Genomic DNA, 15,888 nt, shown 5'->3' with positions numbered 1-15,888 from the left:
TGACCTTCCACTCACAAATAACAGAATCTGATATAAAAATGGTCATGACCTTTTAAAAAAAGCACTCTTTTGAAGTGCGATGCAGGATGTAAAAAATTGTCATTTGTATGTATTTTATGAGCTTGATAACAGCATTTGCATCTCTAAATAAAGGATCTCTTTGATGGTGTATGGCTTCCAAAAACCAGGCAAACCATCTATTTGTGATCAAAGATCTCATGGATGCAACTTTATACTCCCTCAAACATAGATCTGTCAGACTCTTAAACTGGGGTCTCGGCACAAGATCCCCCCCATAACCAAATTGTGATCTTGCAGAAGACTAGCATCAGGAACAACAAATGCAGAGGGAACCTTCTGAACACAAGTCAGTCTTAAGTATCTTATAGAGGCTTGGGATCTTGGGCTTGTCACATTTATGTAGCCACAAAATTTTTTTATGCTCTTGTTTTGTGATAATTTGTAGGACACCTAGGCTGTAAAACAGCATTGAACTCAATGTCAGTGTGGCACTGTTAACATCTATAAACTGGCTTAGTAGAGAAGCTTAGAGCAGGGTTAGACATTTCTACAATCAACAATCTTTTCTGTGCTTTTGATTAAAATTTAATAAAAATGTTCAGTGAGGTGAAAACTTGTGCAGAGCAGGTGAGGAAAGATCAACATTTACTCAGCCCAAATCTAATCCAACCACTTTTCCCTCTTCTCATATTCCCCATTCATTCAGAGGGGCCAGAGTGTCCCATCTATCCCTGAAATTTAACAGGCAGCATGACATAGTCTCTTACTCAGGAAAGAGGATTAAAAAAAAATAGTTTCTATTTGTAGGATCTGAGATATCTAAAACTCAATCTGCATCCCCACAGCAGACACGACTCACCTTTTTAAGCCAGAGGTTTTTCTTTGACTGCAAGGATATAAAATTCCAGTGGGGTCATGGTGAATCCTATCCAGAAACTCACCACTGTAAATATGAGGACAGAATTCAGTGATGATCAGGTCAGAGCCAAAATAAACCAACAAGCTCAACATTGTGAAGTCCCAGTGTGACTGTGCAGTTCAGGCTGTGCAAACTGTTTAGACCAGACAAACTCTGCAACTGTCTCAGGATACTCTTTACTGCTTAGGAAATAGTGCTGGTGAAATTATCATGTTAGCATTTTACAGGAATACAAAGAAAGGACAAGAAAAGAGAGAACGTATTGGAAACTCGAGGCAGATTTCTTCATTATGTTCTCTGAAAGCATTGCATCATTTCCAGAAGCAGTACTGTGTCTTGATGGGCTAAAGTCTTTTTGACTGCATAAGCAATGAAGTAAATGTTTTAATTAGCAAAGAATGTAGTACTGATAGGTACTGATTTTATGTTATACTTTCAGGTTGTATATATTAATACAATTTAAACATCTTTGTTGATGCAGACTGCTAAATTTATCTGGTTGGTAAGGTATGATAAAGTTTCCCTTCTTCCTCATGAGACATTTGAAAGGCCAGGATTTTAGCAATGAAGTACTGGCCTTCAAAAGCCTTCCATCATAAACATTCAAAGCAGTCCAACACGGAAGGTCAGTCATCAATCACTGTTACGCTGTCCTTCCTGTGTAGTTCAAACAACTTTGTAGCACAAGCCATTTCACATGCATCCAAATTCATTCTGGCATGGGCTTTGTAGGTTACATCATGATAGAAATGCATGGCTCTGTTCTACATGTGATGAATAACAGAATCATCAAGGTTGCAAAAGACCCTTAAGACCATTGAGTCCAGCTGTTAACCCAGCATTGCCAAGTCCATCACCAAACCACCGACATGTCTTTTAAATACCACTGCGGATGGTGGCTCAGCCACTTCCCTGGGCAGCCTGTGCCAAAGCTGAACAACCCCTCTGGGGAAGGAATTTTTCCAAATGTCCAATATAAATCGTCTGTAAGTAGAGTGAATTCTAGTAGAGGATGTATTTGTAACCAAACTCTCTATAGTTCCTTCAGAAATTCTTTTCATTGAATTAGAGTTTTAGATTTCCATGCTTTTTTAAGGAAAAAAGGTTTTTTTTATTACTATTATTATAAATAAATATTACTATTCATTACTATTTATTACTAGTTTTCTGTCTGGTTAAAAGGAAACAAGAAGCAATACCAGTTGAAAAATGATGTCTTAAAAAAATATGTTTGTCTTGTTCTATCATAGTGAAAAGAGATATTTGCATTTCTATGTGGACTTTTCAATCCAATAGTTAAAAATATAGAACAGCTTAGATAAAAAATTAAGCAGAAAACATAAAGCAGTGTGTGGAAAAGGGGAGAACTCAATGGTGACCAGCCTTTAAACACAAATAAAACATGGTTAATTTTAAAAAGAGAAAATACACATAAGTAACTAATCACATTTTAGAGTATCAAAAACCTTATAATGAGACCAATTTCTAACACAAAAATCTAGTCACTCTTGAAATTCAGTGTACCATATAAACCTTGAATATGCTGAATACCTTCTGTATTTCATTTTTTTTCCTTTTCAGCTCAGTTAAATAATTAATTGTAGTATTAAATTATAACTGTGTGGATTTAAATTTTAATATTCATATTACAGGAAGGTGAGCTGGATTTAAGCCTGAAGATCTTTTTTGGCATTCAGGTGAGTCTTTTTTAAAGGACAATTTGCCCCATTGTAGAACTTGTCTGATAAAGAGCAACTGTACTGGTACAAAATACTCTGAGCAGCTAAACTCCCATAACTTTTCATAAGTGAAGTAAGGAAGTGCTTTTATCACAATATGCATCATTGTTAAATATTTGGCTGATCATTTTGAACTGCCCCTTGACATTTTTCTTAAGGAATTCCAGTCATACATCCAAAATGGTCTGTTGGTCCTATCATCAGTTCCTACTAAATCTTTCATGTTTTCTAATACTTATGGAAACTGTTGAAATGGGAAGAGTAAATCATTCATACAAGGTTCTGCCGTATTTACTCATACTAGGTGAAATGAATGGAATACAAAATTATTTTAAAAAATCAGCTTGGAAGAACTAGTTAATTTTGGTTTTAAATTCAAGCACATGGCTTGGTAAAAAAACAGAAAAGAAAGTTTTACTGATTCCATTTTTTTTCCTGCTGTTTAAAGCAAAAAAATAATCTGAAATTATTCTTTTTGTAGTTTAAAAAGAAATATTATCTTTCAGAACTAAGCTTTGTAGTTCATTATAAATTTTGATCTAAAAATAACTGAATGATTAAAAACATTATCTTACATAGTAAAGAAAAAAGTCCTTTATCAAAGAACTTCAGCCAGTTAGATTGCACATATATATTAAATTAATATACAAATGTTTGTATAAGAAAATCAAACTTAGGTACACATAAATGCACTCTTTTAGAACTACATTTTCTATTACCTTATCCATGTAAAAATACTTCAAGGAATCACATGAAAAGTTAATTCACTTTTTCACACTACTGTATAACCAAAATGTGATGAAAGCTGACTCCTTTGTCTCAGTCATTTTTCTCTACCAATCTGCTTCAGATAGAATAGTGGACTGTTTTGACTGTACTCAGTCTTCTTTGATTTTCTTTTCTTTCCAAAATTTTTCAAGTTGAGTGTGGTACATGTAAAAAAAAAAACAAACAATTGCCACAGTATTTGACTGTAAAAAAGGTTGTTTCCTCTCATTGAATAAATTCAGGAGCAACCTAGCCCTGGAATTCTGGAAATTGTAGTAGAATTGGCATTTTCAGTACAGAATTTTAATATTAGAATTACCTCTAGCTGAACTTTTCATCTTCTTTCTTTTTAATTTCTTCTTTTTTCTTAAAAAAAAAATTGATACTATCTGAATCCTCATTGTGATCTTATGTGCATTGTATGCTCTGATACCTAAGACACCTATTCTGAGGGCATAAAACAATCCTGAGAAATAGATTCTTTTTTCTCTTTTACTACTAGGTTGGGGTTTTGCTGCTTTTTTGAGAAATCTAATGATTTTCTCCCTATCAAGTGATGACACAATAACAATTTATTTGTATTATTGCAGAGTTCTGGACTGCTGGTACTAAATCAGGAACATATTGTCCTAGGATCTCCACAAACACTGAACTGAAAAAAAATCCCAGGAAACATAAGGAAAACAATTTTTTTCTTTTTTTCACTAGCTTATGGAACAGTTAAGTTACTGGTTTCAAGCTGTGCTTTTGTAAGTAAAGTGCAAAAGTAAAATGGAATGTTCTGTGGTAATAGACAGTGGAGTGACTTCAAAAATATACACCCCCATAAGCAAATGAACAGCTTGGCTTTTATACACATTGGGTTCATTCTTGAAAGTACATTTTCCTCATCTTTTTAGACCAAACAATGGCATAAAATCCCTATAGCAGATATATATATAATGAAGTACAGAAAATGAATGATAAATAATATATTGCGTCTTGTATGTTCTCTTTTGGAAAGGATTTGCATTAAACAACATTCTTGACTTGTCATTCAAAATTAAAACTAAATCTGCCTTCCCAATATAATATTTACAAAGAGAATGCTTCTTGCCTTTTCTTCCACTGTGCACAGTAGAGTATTGTACACATATCTTTCTGGAACGAGGCAGGTAAAGTCATCCAGCTAGATCTATCATCTGTTGATTTTGTTGTTGTTATTTTCTATTGAAAATCTTCCATAATTTGTGTCATTCTTCATCAAGAAGTGATTGTTGGTACACTTTTATGTGCTGCACATGATCTGAAGAAATTAACAAAAAATAATAAATAAATATAGTTTGTATCTTATTATCTGGCAGCTCTGGAGAGCCTAAACCATCACTTAGCCATTGTTGACATTGAAAATTGAAATCAAAGCATTTGAAAAGTTAAGAAAAGATAAAATGCCTTTAATTTAAAGTTCATGCATGGATTATCTTATTTATAGATATATGAATAGCATTAGTATTAGCCTTGCACATTTTAAAAGTGTTCATAGAAAGATTAAAACTGAATTATTCGTATTTTTCTGCACTGAATAATATGTAGTAAAACAGATCACTAATCTGTCAGAGTTTCAGGCTTAATTATACAATTAAGACCTAGCTCAAGCCATCCAGCAGTGTCTCCAGTTTATCTATGGTGAGGTGCATCTTCAAGAATGTCTAAATTCTCGAGACAAATTGTTTTACTTTCACTGTTGTCCAACAACAAAAAAAAAATTTGACACAGCAGATGTAATCTGATTCTAAGCACAAGAGTAGCCTTGTACTCAGTAGCCTCAAACTCAAGAGAAACTACCGCCTCAGAGGAGTATAACTTAATGTTTTAATCTGTCTTTTCTATAGTTATCAAGAGTCACAGTGATTCTAGTGCTGTGGTGCCACTTGCTCAATTTCATATTCATGCTATCCACTGATGGAGTTATTTCTTTCCCACTCTTACTTAAGAGTGTTTCAGAAACAAATGAAAATTTTCCAAATGGTGTTTGAATCAGATAACAAAGACTGTGATACAGGGGAAAAAAAATAAAAAAATAAAAGACTTCTTTATTTCTACCCTTAGATATCACCACTGTTTTGATTAAGATCTGACCATTTAGATGATCATAAACTTGAGCTGAGTAGCAGGCAAGTAACTGATCTGATACAGTCTTAATTGAGCTGCTGGGGTACTGTAGGATGAAGCAGAGCATTCCAGGTTCTGAATTGCTTTTTTGTTTTTTGCTTTAATGGTTTAAAGCATAGGACTAATTTTGAAGATTTTTTTTTTTCCCCACTCAGAGGCCTTATAACAGCAGTTTTGTGATGTGAATCACAAAAGAGAAAGAACAACAAAGGTTACAGGTAATTATTTCTTTTTCAGCTGACCGTGTATTTGAGATGGTTTTACCGATTTCATTTTGCAGAGGTAAGATTAAAAACCAGGGTATAACTTAGTAACTGTTCTAAAATACTTTACACTTCTGTTCATTCTCTATGTTTTTAGGTGGTTGTCAATCACAATTTTGTGGACACTACCATAAAATGCTTTTACAGGTATTTATGTATATATGCAAAATAGAAAGCTAAACTTAAATAAGTATCTCAGAAAGCAAAGACAATAGTATCTTTTATCCAACTTCATTTACATAAATGCATGTTCTCTGTTCTCTGAATTTCTTAGGTGCACCTAAACAGAGTCTAGCTTGGGATAACTTTGGAAAATTCACCTGGATTCATATGGCCTAATTCTGCTAATCTCAGTCAAACTAAGCATTACCCAGAAAGGAAAGTCTGCAATAAGTACTGAAAAGCACAGTTCAACACAGTAAAGACAGTAAAATCACACCCTGATTTATGCTTACATTTCAAGGCCTACTAAGCATGTGTCTGTATTTGAGCTGTTTACATGGATTGTCTTTGTGACTGGTGGCTCGAATGGAAGTCTTCTAGGGCACAGTCCTTCTGCAGCAGTCATCTAAAATAAGCCAAATGAGTCATGGCCTCCAAGTGCCTCTTTACTGATTACAGACAGAGTCTAGATAAGCAGCTGAGATGTGAAAGTCTATACAGTTAGCAGTTAACAGATACATCTCACTCACAGTGATTTTACACTCACAAAGGTGCCTCTATGCCACTCTTGGGGACTGACTGATTAATTTAGTTCAATTTCAAAGTTGCATCTGTTCCACTGAGTTTTAGAACAGAGCAGCTAAAATTGTGTGGTGCCTAGTTGTCAATATGTCACATAAATTTCATTAAACTTCAGCCTAACTTAATGGGGAATCAGATTAAAATGAACTAGTGAGTCTGATTCATACTGAATTAATTAATTAGTTCCTTAAAATACAGTTTTCTGTGTGTCTAGTTTTATTTGATTATAGGAAATTCTTCTAGCTATTTTAATATAAATCTGAGTAATTTTGAAAGAAATAGCAAGAAAAGAAAAAGCAACTGCTCAGAAAAAATGGCATCAGGATCATGAGCAAAAAAAGACTTAAAGAGGTCTATGGGACAAAAAAAATAGAGGAGAAAATTCACTGGTGTTTATTTTTCTTTAACAAAACAAAGACATTCTTTGGGGGGAGGGGTTGTTTGCTTTTTGTTTTGTTTTGGTTTGTTTTTTTTTTTTTAACAAGAGGAAAATGGCTCAGTTCACTTACATTTGGGCATCTGAAACTTTAATAATGTAGATGTCTGTGCCTGTGTCGAATTAAATGTTTGAAAGTCTAAGTTGAAAAGCTACAGAAAGGGCCTTCAAGTTTGGCCTTGGTAGTTTTCATGATAGTGATTCAATTAAAGATTGAGGTTGAAAGCCTGTACTTGCTAATTTCAGTCGGGGTTTGGACCCTTTCTAAAGGAACCTTAGTGTCATGCTAAGCCTCTGATTTGTGATACTACATTGTGTCAGATTGACTCACTCTGCACTTTTGGATTATGTCAATGAGGATGTCATGGAACATAAACAGATCTATTTCCTTTGAAAATCAGTGGAGTCAGTTGGATTTACAGCAGCTGGTAACCCTGCCAGGGATACTCACAATGGCATCCCAAGTTCAGCTATTTAAATGAAGGTCAAGGATGTAACTTCCTTGTTGCTCCTTGTAACTTCCTTTTGCTTCTGCTGATCTTTTGCACACTGATTATTTCAACACTATCAAAAACTTGATACCTATCCAGATTGGATCTCTGATTCACATCTTGAGATTTGCTTGCTAGCATGTTGATGCATTAATTAAAATGTACTCTGTTTACATCTGGATGCACTCAACCACACTGAAATAACTCATGGGAGGAAAATTCTTTTTGTAAATGAAGAGATGCTGGCTGCACAGCGACTGTGGTAGCTTCAGCCCATCACTCATATTGTTAATGACTCTGGAGTGCCTGTTTATGCAGAAAGCATAAAAGGAATTCATTGCACCCTCCTATATGTTTCTGAATGGCCCAATAACCTTGTAGTGTCTTAATACATTTTTTTTTTAATCCCATACATGAGAGTGCTTGTTGCTGTCACCTAAAACAAAATAAAAAAAATCAACTTTAGTGATTGCAAGATTGCCACCTTTTAACTATTCCTACTGTATCATAGAGAAAATATGTACTTTTTCTGTACTTCAAGTGCCTGCTTCGTAGACCTGGAAATGCTATACACTTAAAAACCAAGCACAAATTGAAATGGCAATAATCTAGCTTATAAAATCTCTCTTTAAGGGAGCAGGAAATAAGAAAGGTGATGGCAATTGTAACAGAAATTTTAAAGCCCCACACAATATAACTTGAACCCTATTTTTGGAAAGCTCTCAAGAATGCCCAGAAGTTTTTGCTCATATTTCCTTCTGAGGCTATTGTTTATAGCTTGCTTTCTGCTCCCCTCCTTTGCCCACGCATTATTACCACATACCTATCACTTTCTATAATTCTGCACAAAGAAGGTTAGAAAGCACTGTATAGCAGATAATAAAATCTGAAAATGGACATTTTTTAGTGTTTCAAAACAATTAACATGAAATTTCTCAGAAGGTGGTATTAAACTGAAAAGATATATTTTTTTTTCTTAATTTTTTTTTCAAGGGAATGTTGTAGATGTTTATTTCTTAGCACACTGCTAAGGAGGAAGAAAAAGATGAGATTGGTTTTTAGAGTCATATTTTTTTAATGAATCCCTTTATTCTTATGCACAATGATTTGAACTTGTTAAGCAATAGCAACCTGATTTAAAAAAAAATATATTACCAATGTATGTAAACTGCATCTTAGCATAAAGGTATGCAAGTTCCCACACAACAGGGTAAATAGGGAATATGACAATGTTATGTTACTTTTCAGAGTTAGGCCTAATATCTGTGAATAGGCTTGTGCACAAATCAATAGACACATGAAATTGGATTGGATTGAACTTAACTGTAGTACTTTCAACTTTATGATTTTATCATTCAAAACCCATGTCTATTACCTTGTCTTCATACACATGTATGTGCATTTCATTCACATTTCTTTCTCTTGTCATCTGTGCCTTCTAAACAGTTCTAATGGAATATATGCATTATGTATGAGCTGAAAGAAGGCACCCTGGCAGAAGTAGTGTTCAGACAGTAAACTTCATAATTTCATTTTCTAACACCCCATAGGAAGTATTTTTTTACCAGCAGTAATTAAGAAGTGATGATTAATACTAAAAGTAACAATTGTAAATTCACCCTGTTACTTCTCTATTGCTACTTTTTTCTGCTTCTCCAGTAAGAGATCCTCTCTTTTTTATTTTCTTCTTTTTTATTTCCTCCACAAAATTAAATATCATTTAGAATTCAATGTATATATAAAAAAATAGGAATTATGTTACTGAATTTTGTTCTTTAGTTGCCAGCATTTTAGTGAGGGAGAAAACCCTGAACTATGTCATACCTAATTCCTTTAATATTGCATGGTCGTATCTTTTTATATGGACAGCCATACTTGATTATCCATTTACTTGTGTGGGGTTAGCACTTGACTTCACTTTATAGTGGAAAAGACTCATTCAGGAAAAAAAGTGAAATTTTCTTGACCAGTTAAGAGATATTGCAACTAGACTTCTGTGTATCTTGAACACTAGTGCTTTGTTCATAGGAAAAAAAACCCAACTGAACAGTAAAATATGTCACAATTTATGATCTAAGGTGGTGCTTTGGATAAATTGCATCAGAAATGTTTGTCATCATTGTATAGCAACAAGGTTGTTCATAGGTGTAGTGGAATCCAAGTGGACAGAAAAATCACAGAAATTCTTCAGATAATTTGAATCATAGTGTCATGGTATATTTTGCCGTGACTCAAAGAGCTAATTATCCCTCTTGTGCCTGAACTTACTATAAGAATAAAAAATAAAGGAGGGTAGCAAGATAAGAAGAAATATAAATCACGAGCAAATTCTTACCTTAGATTAAGGTTTTCCTAAAGCAGTTAACCAGTGGTTTAAGCAGTAAATAAAATAACTTCAACATTCCCTGACAAATAAAACCTGAAATTATAGATATAGTCATATATAGAGGTATGCAGACATTTTAAGTTCACAATTAGGAAATTGGTAGCAATATCATGCTGAAATTAAGACATGCCTTTAGTTATGGCACAAATTTAGGTACTGTTTTGTATCCAGTTTACTCTTTTTTTATGGACCCAAATATATATCTCCCAGGATTTTTGGCCAAATGATAACATGAGATGTTTCTCCTAGTATCTTGCTACTTCCTCCTTCATGAAAGAAAAAAATGAAAGGGGTATTAAAAAAATACACATACAAAGGCCATGGATCATGATGATGATGATGATGATGATGATGATGATGATAATAATGATAATAATAATAATAATAGTACTACACACAAGACCACACAAATCATAATGAATCATAAATCTCATTGTGTTAGGCTGTGAAACAAGTATAATTCTGTCCTGTAGATTTGTTCTGATTGTAATCAACACTTTTGTATACATTACATATTAACAATATTAATACATTTCTGGATACATCACCATTCATTAACAGTAAGAAAATAAAAGTTTTTAAATTTTAAGAAGAATATTGCTTAGCCACTGGGGTGTGTTGATCATGCTTTTGAAAATGCTTCAAATTTTTTTAACCAGTGACTAGACTGTAGAATGCCTGCAGAATATCAAACTGATAATATGCCAATTTCTGAGATATATGCCACAGAAAAAGCTATGACAAACCAAGAATTTGCATCTTTAGTCACCTGACTTTTGTACGGGAACCATATGTTGGATATGTGAGAAGATCTAGCTCTTCAACACCATTTTTATTGGTCTCCATAGATTAATGCCATTAATGAGAAACGTGTTTAGTTGGACTTTGGGACTATTGAATCACCTGTCTATTGGTGCTGAAGACATTACTGTTGATTTTTAGTTTTCATTTTGGAGGACAAAGAAAGTTTATTGGTTGTATCTGACAGAATAGTCATGTTACAGAACACTGACTGTCCATTTCTCTTTGAGAGAGAGACAGAGTAACCATGTACATGAGCAGGAATCTCAATTTAAATGCATACTATGTGAGAAAGACTAAACATAGATGGGCTCTTCAACTCCCACTTGTGAGGTTATCTAACTGCCAACAGCACATATTAAATGTCATGTGCGTGTGGTGTGACTGAGATATGAAGAGTGTTAATCCTGATTTCAAATAACCCTCTGATAAAAGTCTGCTGATTGCTCCTACTTCCACCATACCCACTACATTTTACCTGCAGATTACTTGCTTGTGTTTTCTAGAAATTATGTGTGACCGATCATATTTTCCCTTTAGATTTTCTCTAAATTATTTGATTGATTAATACAATAATAAGGGTTCCAGTCAGCTGGAATTACTTTTTCAAGAAGGAATGTTCATTTCACCCCTGGTCCTTGAAACTTCTTCCACTTAGTACTTCAATAAGAAATAAGTACTTTTGCCATCTCTTTAGCACTTTGTCATATGAAAAAATCCTTTCAGTGGTCAGAAAATATAAGCCTTTGGCTGCTGCTAAAGGAGTTTTTACTCATGCTTTTAATATGAAACAATTTAGGCTCTGAGATCTGAGTTATCTGCTCATCTCCCTATTTTCTACCTAAGGATAGTTATAATCTTTCTTTATTCTACTCATGCTACCAGTGTTTCTATTTCAGAAGTTCTGCTTGGCAAAGTCCTGCTCCTGCTGGCCATGCTATTTTTGATAGAGGCCAGGATGCCATTGGCCCTCTTGGCCACCTGGATACATGCTGGCTCACATTCAGCTGGCTGTCAACCATCATGCCAGGTCCTTTTCTGATGAGCCTCTCTCCAGACACTCTGCCCCCAGCCTGTAAAGATGCACAGAGTTCTAGTGATCAAAGGGCAGGACTTTGCATCTGATATTATTGAACTTTATACAATTGGCCTTGGTTCTCTGACCCAGCCTGTCCAGATTCTCCTGTAGTGTCTTCCAACCCTCCAGCTGATCAACTCTCCTGCCCACTCGATGTTATCTGCAAAGTAACTGAAGATACACTCAATATTCCCCTGGAAAAGACCATGGTGAAGCATGTTTGCCCCCTGCTACCTATGGCAGCAGCCACACCAGAGCAGTTATTTGCACTACAATCTGTGGAGGATCACAGACACACCAGAGTGGTCAATTAACCCTGGAGAAAACTGCAGCTCATCAAGGGCTTATGTAGGAGAAGTCTCCTAGAAGGAACCATAGCCCATGAAAGGGACCCTAAGCAGGGGCAATCTTTGATTAAAGGGCTATATTCCACAGAAAGAATCCACAGTGAAGCAGTTCTTAAGAACTGCAGCTTGCGGGAAGGGCCCACAATGGAGAAGACTGTGAAGGACTGTACCCCAACGGAAGAGACCCCACACTGTTCAGAGAAACAGTGAGAGAAGGAGCAGTAAAGACTGACCACAGCCCTCATTCTGCACTTCTTGGGGAAGGAAAGGAGGGAGGATGAAGAATTAGGAAGGTGTGTCTGAGCAGATACAGAATGTAGCGAAGATGGTTTTAGTTTTGTGCCTGTTTCTCACTATCCCACTCCATTATTAATTGACAATATGTGAAGTTGTTCTTCCCCAAGATGAGTCTGTTTTCCTGTGATGATAATTCATGAGTGATCTCCCTGTCCTTAACATGTGAGTTTTTTATCATACTTCCTCCTCCTGTCCTGCTAAGGGTTTGAGACAGATGCTTAATGGGCACCTGCCAGTCAGCCAAGGTCAACCTACCACAAGACCATATAGTAAATTAGAACTATAGAAATGTCACGACAACATAGCTTTCATCACCATCTAAAAGGCAAATATTGATCAATTAATATGAAGAAGAAAGCAATTCAGTGAAAAAATATGAAGATGACTTAAGAAGGAAAGTTTAAACAAGAAAGAAAGCCTGTAAAGAAAAGAGAATAAGAAGGAAACACCTAGGAAAGATATGAGAAATTCTGCACGCTGACAAAACATACATATTTTAACAAAATAAACCTTGCTTCCACCAAGCAATAATAATTTGACATAAAAATTGATTTGAGCATACTCCAACTCTTTTTCACAGCAAAAACCTTTTCATCTTAAAACAGGGGTATTCCGAAAATTTTCCTGGAATCCAGAGTACAACTCTACCACAAAGCCAAAGAATACCACAAAGCCTTCTCCCTTTCTGTGCTCAGTCCCTGAAAGCTGTCTGACAGTAGTATCAATACCTTACACACCACACAGAACAGCGTAATGTCTAAGTAAGGATGGGTATTCTCTTCTTCAAAGTCACAGGATGGAAACCCTTGGAACACAAGGCATTACTTTGAGCCAGACTGCTACACAGAGAAGCTGCTGCTGATCCTGTCAATGGCCAGCAGTTAGGCAAGATAAACATTTCAGCTTATCACTTTCATTTCAAATCCTGAAGGGTTGGTATGGACTATCTACATGATCTTAGGGTCCAAAGTAAAAAGAAACAAAAATAATTATTATACTCTCAATCCTATGAATCAACATCAACTTAAACCACAGAAAAAAAATTGTTAATTTTCTTGCTAATCTTCTGGTCACCAAAACCCAACTTATCTATTTTGATTTATTTATTTTAATTAACCAAATTATTTTAATATTTTTTCAATTATTTATTTCAGTTATTTGAATTGTTTTAATTGTCCATATATAAAGTTAATTTTCTCAGGTTTATATCAGTTTTGACTACCTAGACTAATGATTTACTATGAGTTGAAGTCCAATAATGTCCAAACTGAAAGAAATCTGAGTACTGAAAATATGTCTTACCCCTGACTCTGTCTTGGATGGGTTTTGCTTCTTCCTTTCTTTGCAGATGCAATTAATGTGGAAATTTACAATATATAATGTGAAAACACCAGAAGTGAAGTAGATCTTTTTCCAGCTTGGCTGTATGAGATGATAAAGAGGGTAGTCTCAATGAGTGATAACCTGAATCCCTCTTCTGAATCTGCAGTTGCTACTGTGCATTCATTTTCAGCTGGTACAAAATCATTTTGTTGGAAAAATAATTTTCTTCCTCACTTATCCACTATAAATTCTGGGAATAATTTTGTCTCACTGAAACTGCTTTTATAGCACAGTAATGCCACTAATTTTGATGGATTTTCTGAAAAGGTTGAACTGAGAGGCAAGGCATGTGCTGTGTCACATTAAAAGCTTCTAGGTGGGTAAAGTCAAGAGTGGATGTCTGTTGTGTCATTTAGTTTCATGGTGAGTTACATTGCATTCAACATACCAGCTCCAAAACGACCTCATTTGCAATTTACAACAAAGTGAATTTAATCTGAGATTCTTTATAAATAGAAAATGTATTTGTTTGACCCTTGCTTGGATGAAATAAGAGGTAAAATATAATCTGTACAATAACCATTTAGAATCAAGATCTAGAAAGGAAGTGAAGGGAAATATTCCTGGAATGCATTAGGGCATCTATGTGACATTCAGATATTTTTTGCTTATGTGTAAGGATGCTGTTTATACAAATAAAAGAAAAATATAGTTTTTAACCCATTTTGTCTGAGAAATGTTTCCATGGACAACTTTCATACAAACCTGGAGCCAAGCTGTTAAAAGTACAGAAACCAGAAAATATTGCAGATGTTGAAGATTGCTCATTTAGAGTAAACTATGCCAATATCCTAAAACATTTAATTTTTCTTACTTTTTTTTTCTTGACTCAGAAAAAACCTAGAAAAACTTGTGTGTGGCTACTGCTGCTGATCCTGATCTTTGCTTGCCTTGATTTCAAACACATCTGTTATTCTAAAATACCACCTTATGAAAATGGTTTTGTAGGACAAGCCAGATGCCTCATTTGGCATATCTATCTATTAGACTACTCCAGTTTAACTAAATTGCTATAAATTTTGAGTCAAAATTTTCAGGTTTGGGTGCAGAAAACCTGTACTTTCCACTGAGTTGAAATTCAGCAAACTGCAGCACTCAAGGTTGTGTTCTTTGGTATAACAAGAGACAGAGGTTAGCTGTACATTTAAAGTGGGGATGACAGAGAGTTCAGGGGCCTCTAAGCAAACCCTGCCCAGTATTTCTGAGTTGCATGTATATGATGTTCTTCTTTTCTGTGGCTGGTGCCCCGTGTCAGACATTCCTCTGGCAGACTCAGCAGCTTGCACCCAAAGGGAGCTGGGTTGAGAGGCAGGCAGTTTGACAGACAGGGAGCCAGAAGCAAGGAAGTGTGCTATTTATATTGCTGTCTGGCTTATCTGTTTATATGCTAAAATGTATGAGCAGTTCAGCCTTGAGCTGGAACCTCAGCTGAGCGTTGCTCTGGTGGTACACTCTAATCAAACAACACAATATTTTAGTAATATATAGTTTTTCTTAGGACTTCCTCATTTATAGGAAAACACATCTTTGATAAGTAGTGAAAGCTGATGATGGTATACAGTAAAAATGTTTCTTTGGGCCTAAACAACACTGCAGTTATTGCCTTCTTTAGAGGCATGATGAGCAGTGCCAGGCAGGCACTGTCCCGAGGTGAGAATTTATGGTAGACCAGCTGTGACTCTGGGTGTGCAGCCTGTTCTGCTGTAAAGGCGTGCGTGTAAAGGCAGTGCTCTTTGCTTTGTAGCTTTGGGTGCTGAATGACTTGCCCAAGGTTATGATTTTTCCCTGCAGCCCTAGGATTTGTGAAGGGAAAATACCTTGCTACATGTGGGAGAAAGCAGGAGAGAGAGCGAGAGCAAGTTAGTGAGTGAACACAGCCCTTACAGGTGATCCATTACCCTGCAGCCATTACAATTTGTCATATATGCTTCACCTAGCATCAGCTGCAAGATGAAATGTTTTCAGCTCAGTTTATCAGTCTACCTGGATGTGTCAGGTCAACTTCCTTTTAACCCACTGTTCTGGTTCATGGGCTTTTAGAAAATATGGCACAGCTGATCACAG

The sequence above is a fragment of the Parus major genome, chromosome 2, assembly GCF_001522545.3.
Source record: "Parus major isolate Abel chromosome 2, Parus_major1.1, whole genome shotgun sequence".
Classification (NCBI taxonomy): domain Eukaryota; kingdom Metazoa; phylum Chordata; class Aves; order Passeriformes; family Paridae; genus Parus; species Parus major.
The sequence above is the reverse complement of the archived record's forward strand: the minus strand, read 5'-3'. Positions refer to the sequence as shown.